The following is a 6745-nucleotide window of genomic DNA, read 5'->3' as shown; positions in this document are numbered from 1 at the left end:
CTAGTGGCTTCTCTCAAGATAGCATAAGTATTACGGTGGGTGAACAAATTACTGTCAAGCAATTGATAGAAAAGAGCATAGTTACCAGATTATCTAGGCATGATCATGTATATAGGCATCACGTCCATTGCAAGTAGACCGACTCCTGCCTGCATCTACTACTATTACTCCACACATCGACCGACTCCTGTCTGCATCTAGAGTATTAAGTTCATAAGAACAGAGCAATGCATTAAGCAAGATGACATGATGTAGAGGGATAAACTCATGCAATATGATATAAACCCCATCTTGTTATCCTCGATGGCAACAATACAATATGTGCCTTGCAACCCTTTCTGTCACTTGGTAAGGACACCGCAAGATTGAACCCAAAGCTAAGCACTTCTCCCATGGCAAGAAAGATCAATCTAGTAGGCCAAACCAAATTGATAATTCGAAGAGACTTGCAAAGATAACTCAATCATACATAAAATAACTCAGAAGATTCAAATATTATTCATAGATAAACTTGATCATAAACCCACAATTCATTGGATCTCGACAAACACACCGCAAAAAGAGTTTACATCGAATAGGTCTCCACAAGAGAGGGGGAGAACATTGTATTGAGATCCAAAAAGAGAGAAGAAGCCATCTAGCTAATAACTATGGACCCGTAGGTCTGTGGTAAACTACTCACAACTCATCGGAGGGGCAAGGATGTTGATGTAGAGGCCCTACGTGGTCGATTCCCCCTCTGGCAGAGTGCCAGCAAAGGCTCCAAGATGGGATCTCGCGGATACAAAAGGTTACGGCGGTGGAAATTGTGTTTCGTGGTGCCCCTGGATGTTTTCGAGGTACGTAGGTATATATAGGAGGAAGAAGTACGTCGGTGGCCGCCCGAGGGCCCAACAAGACAGGGGCACGCCCTACAGGGGGGCAGCTCCCTATCTCATGGGGTCCTCGGGATCTTCTTGACTTGCACTCCAAGCTCTCCGGATCACGTTCGTTCCAAAAATCACGCTCCCGAAGGTTTCATTCCGTTTGGACTCCATTTGATATTCCTTTTCTTCGAAATACTGAAATAGGCAAAAAAAAACAATATGGGTTGGGCCTCCTGTTAGTAGGTTAGTCCCAAAAATGATATAAATGTGTAAAATAAAGCCCATAAACATCCAAAAGGGGTAATATAATAGCATGGAACAATCAAAAATTATAGATACGTTGGAGACGTATCAATGTCTCAAGCAGTGTCTTCAACCTGGCATTCTCATCAGCAATAGTAGTGGTATCCTCAGTAGAGGGGTTAGTTACCACATCAGAAGTTGAAGATATTGCAACAGTAGCAGTAGCATAACATTTAGCAACAGAAGCAGCGTTATCACGCTCAATGCATTTTAGGCATGGTGGTTCAGATCCTTCCTGAGCGGGACTGATCTGTTGGGAGCGAAGTGACTCATTCTCCTTTTTGAAGATCTTCATGATCCGATCTCAATTTATCAAGTTCCTGCTTCCTTTGAAGATAATCATAGGAAAGCTTTTCATGAGAAGTTGTGAGCGATTCATGTCGACCTTCAAGTTCCTGGTACTTAATATGAAGATTTTTTATGTCTTCAATTAAGGACTGGGACTTGGTCATTTCCGCGTCCAACAGGTCGTCGCTTCTGTCTAACAGTTTTTGAGTATGTTCCATAGCTTTCTGTTGTTCAGTTGCAATTTTAGCAAGTGTTTTGTAACTAGGTTTGGATTCACCATCGGAGTCATCTTCACTTGATGTTTGAAAGTAAGCATCGCATGATTTTACCTTGGCACCACGTGCCATGAAGCAGTAGGTGGGAGGCAAGTCGTCCTTGTCATTATCATCAGCGTGGGTGACGGAGCCATTGTCTTTGGTGTTGAAGATGGACTTGGCGACGTAGGCTATAGCCAGAGCCAGACTCGCAACACCAGAGTCCGACTCCTCCTCAGATTCCACCTCCGCCTCCTCAGAAGCTGATTCCTCCTCTGAATCCATTTCCTTGCCAACAAAAGCACGAGCTTTGCCAGATGAGCTCTTCTTGTGTGACGAAGACTTGGAAGAAGACTTGGAAGAAGACTTCGAGGATTTCTTCTTCTTCTTGTCATCAGAATCATATTCTTTGCTCTTCTTCTTCTTCTTCTTCTTCTCATTGTCCCACTGTGGACACTCAGAGATGTAGTGACCAGGTTTCTTGCACTTGTGATAGGTTCTCTTCTTGTGATCATAGGCGGAAGCTTCATCATTCCTTGAGCTGGATCGTGAAGACTTTCTGAAGCCTTTCTTCTTGGTGAATTTCTGGAACTTCTTCACAAGCATAGCAAGCTCCTTTCCAATGTCTTCAGGATCACCAGAACTGCAGTCAGATACTTCTTCAGATGAGGAAGCAGGAGTCTTTGCCTTCAAAGCTCGGGTTCGGCCATAGTTGGGGCCATAGATATCTCGTTTCTTAGATAGTTGTTACTCATGTGTGTTGAGCCTCTCAAGTATGTCAGACGGATTGAGAGTTTTAAAATCAGGGCGTTCTTGTATCATCAGGGCTAAGGTGTCAAATGAGCTGTCAAGAGATCTCAGTAGTGTCTTCGCTATCTCATGCTTCGTGATCTCAGTGGCGCCGAGTGCTTGGAGCTCATTTGTGGTATCAGTGAGGCGATCAAATGTGAGCTGGACATTCTCGTTGTCATGTCTCTTGAAGCGGTTGAAGAGGTTGCGGAGAGTACTGATACGTTGATCTCGCTGAGTTGAGACACCTTCATTGACCTTGGAGAGCCTGTACCAGACTAGCTTCGACGTTTCCAGAGCACTCACACGGCCATACTGTCCTTTGGTAAGGTGACCACATATGATGTTCTTGGTAGTAGAGTCCAGTTGAATGAACTTCTTGACATCAGCAGGGGTGACACACCTTCACCAGTCTTGGGAACGCCGTTCTTGACGACATACCATAGATCGACATCAATGGCTTCAAGATGCATGCGCATCTTGTTCTTCCAGTAGGGATATTCAGTGCCATCGAAGATGACGGAGACTTTGATTATCCCTACGGTCGACATAGCTAAACTCCAGGTGGTTAAACTGAATCACACAGAACAAGGGAGTACCTCGCACTGATACCAATTGAAAGGGCTAGTTATCAACTAGAGGGGGAGTGAATAGGCGATTTTTATGAAAGTCTTCAAAATGTGGGAGTTTCGAAGACAAACAATATAAACAACACTATTCGATTGCAGCGGAAGGTAGACTACACTAGACAAGCCATAGTCAAGTATTCAATGAAGTGAAAGCACAACGACTAATAGCAGCTAGGTAGTAAAGATCAAGATGGAAGATAGTATGAAGCCAATCAGAACATGTAGTCACACAATGAAGTCGAACAGATAATGCAAGCAGGCAATGACTTCACGAAGACAAACTATAAGTAAAGAGAAGTAAGAGATAGAACCAGTGGCTTCAGAAGGACAGGGATTTGTTCGACCAGTTCCAGTTGCTGTGACAACTGTACGTATGATTAGGGAGGCTGAGATTCAACTCAAAAGACCGCGTCTTCACCTTATTCCCCTTGAGCTAAGGACACTTAGTCCCCGCCCAATCACTCTGTTAGGTCTTCAAGGTAGACTTCCGAACCTTCACAGACTTCGTTCACCGACAATCCACAATGACTCTTGGATGCTCAGAACGCTACGCCTAACCGGCTGCAGGATTCACAGTCCTCAGGTGTAACAAGTCTTCAGATCACACGGACAGAAAGACTTCAGTGATGCCAAACACTCTTTGGGCTTTGGGTGGTTTGGGCTTTGTCCTCGCAAGGATTCTCTCTCGAAAGCTTCGGCGGTGGGTTGCTCTCAAACGACAAAAGCCGTATACTAACTCTAAGGAGCCACCAATTTATGGTGTAGGGGGTGGGCTATTTATAGCCACTGGGCAACCCGACCGGATTTGTCCAAAATGACCCTGGGTCACTAAGGAACTGACACATGTTGCAACGGTCACATTTCAAACACACGCGACAGCTTGACTTGGGCTACAAGTCAAGCTGACTCATCAGACTCGGGATAAGATTTGCTCTCATTGTCTTCGCTCAAAGACATAGGATTTGGTTGAGCATCACTTCAGTCACTCTGACTTTGTTCACTTGGACCCCACTTAACAGTGCAGTGGTTCCTATGACTCAACAAAGAAGAAAAGGAAACAACAAAACAACTAAGTCTTCGCACTCCATAGTCTTCACTCAATGTCCTCTCGTGTCATAGTCTTCAATGTGAATATCTTCACAGACCACCATTGTCTTCAATGTCTTCACACATTTTTAGGGGTCATCTCCGGTAGGTAAACCGAATCAATGAGGGACTACTACCTGTGTTATCCTGCAATTCTCACAAACACATTAGTCCCTCAACCAGGTTTGCCGTCAATACTCCAAAACCAACTAGGGGTGGCACTAGATGCACTTACAGTTATGAAGAAGACAAAAAGGAGAAGATAGTCTCTCATCAACTAGGCGTATCAACGGGCTATGGAGATGCCCATCAATAGATATCTATGTGAGTGAGTAGGGATTGCCATGCAACGGATGCACTAGAGCTATAAGTATATGAAAGCTCAAAAAGAAACTAAGTGGGTGTGCATCCAACTTGCTTGCTCATGAAGACCTAGGGCACTTTTGAGGAAGCCCATCATTGGAATATACAAGCCAAGTTCTATAATGAAAATTCCAATTAGTATATGAAAGTGACAACATAGGAGACTCTCTATCATGAAGATCATGGTGCTACTTTGAAGCACAAGTGTGGAAAAAGGATAGTAACATTGTCCCTTCTCTCTTTTTCTCTCATTTTTTATTTGGGCCTTCTCTTTTTTATGGCCTCTTTTTTTTCGTCCGGAGTCTCATCCAGACTTCTGGGGGAATCATAGTCTCCATCATCCTTTCCTCACATGGGACAATGCTCTAATAATGAAGATCATCACACTTTTATTTACTTACAACTCAAGAATTACAACTCGATACTTAGAACAAAATATGACTCTATGTGAATGCCTCCGGCGGTGTACCGGGATGTGCAATGATTCAAGAGTGACATGTATCAAAAAATTATGAACGGTGGCTTTGCCACAAATACGATGTCAACTACATGATCATGCCAAGCAATATGACAATGATGGAGCGTGTCATAATAAACTGAACAATGGAAAGTTGAATGGAAATATAGCTTAGAATGGCTATGGAAATGCCATAATAGGTTGGTTTGGTGGCTGTTTTGAGGAAGGTATATGGTGGGTGTTTGGTATCGGTGAAAGTTGCGCGACACAAGAGAGGCTAACAATGGTGGAAGGGTGAGAGTGCGTATAATCCATGGACTCAACATTAGTCATAAAGAACTCACATACTTATTGCAAAAATTTATTAGTTATCTAAACGAAGTACTACGTGCATGCTCCTAGGGGGATAGATTGGTACGAAGAGACCATCGCTCGTCCCCGACCGCCACTCATAAGGAAGACAATCAATAAATAAATCATGCTTCAACTTTATCACATAACGGTTCACCATACGTGCATGCTACGGGAATCACAAACTTTAACACAAGTATCTCTCAACTTCACAACTATTCTACTAGCATGACTCTACTATCACCATCTCCATATGTCAAAACAATCATAAAGAATCAAACTTCTCATAGTATTCGATGCACTTCATATGAATGTTTTTATTATATCCATCTTGGATGCCCATCATATTAGGACTAATTTTATAACCAAAGCAAATTACCATGCTGTTCTAAAAGACTCTTAAAATAATATAAGTGAAGCATGAGAGTTCAACAATTTCTATAAAATAAAACCACCACCGTGCTCTAAAAAGATATAAGTGAAGCACTAGCTAGAGCAGTATTGTCTAGCTCAAAAGATATAAGTGAAGCACATAGAGTATTCTAATAAAGCACGATTCATGCGTGTCTCTACCAAAAGGTGTGTACAGCAAGGATGACTGTGGTAAACTAAAAAGTAAAGACTCAAATCATACAAGACGCTCCAAGCAAAACACATATCATGTGGTGAATAAAAATATAGCCTCAAGTAAAGTTACCGATAGACGAAGATAAAAGTGGGGATGCCCTCCAAGGCATCCCCAAGCTTAGGCTTTTAGTTGTCCTTGAATTTTACCTTGGGGTGCCTTGGGCATGCCCAAGCGTAGGCTCTTGCCACTCCTTATTCCAAAGTCCATCAAATCCTTACCCAAAACTTGAAAACTTCACAACACAGAACTCGACAGAAAATCTCATGAGCTCCGTTAGTATAAAAAAATAAATCGCCACTTTAAGGTACTGTTGTGAACTCATCATTTATTTATATTGGTGTAAAATCTACTGTATTCCAACTTCTCTATGGTTCATAACCCCCGATACTACTCATATATTCATCAAAATAAGCAAACAACACGCAAAAAACATTATGTAGCATCCCAAATTTTCAATTTGGCATGTTGTACACTAGATCATCATTTGCATATCATACTTTATTCGCTTTTGGTTTGATCCTAGAAATTCTACGCAACTCAAGGACCCTCAGAGAGAGTTGGGGATTTTGTTATTTTCATATTTGAGTTTTCTCGAATTTTGAAAATAGGATCATTTGATTTTATTTATTTTATCTTCAATTATTTCAACTATAAAAATATGAGAGAGGGAATAAAATGACTTTCCCAAAATAAAGAAATATTGAGGATTTAATAGAAAAATCAAATAAGAT

Source organism: Triticum dicoccoides, chromosome 5B (genome assembly GCF_002162155.2).
Source record: "Triticum dicoccoides isolate Atlit2015 ecotype Zavitan chromosome 5B, WEW_v2.0, whole genome shotgun sequence".
Lineage (NCBI taxonomy): Eukaryota > Viridiplantae > Streptophyta > Magnoliopsida > Poales > Poaceae > Triticum > Triticum dicoccoides.
Note: the sequence above shows the minus strand (reverse complement) of the source record.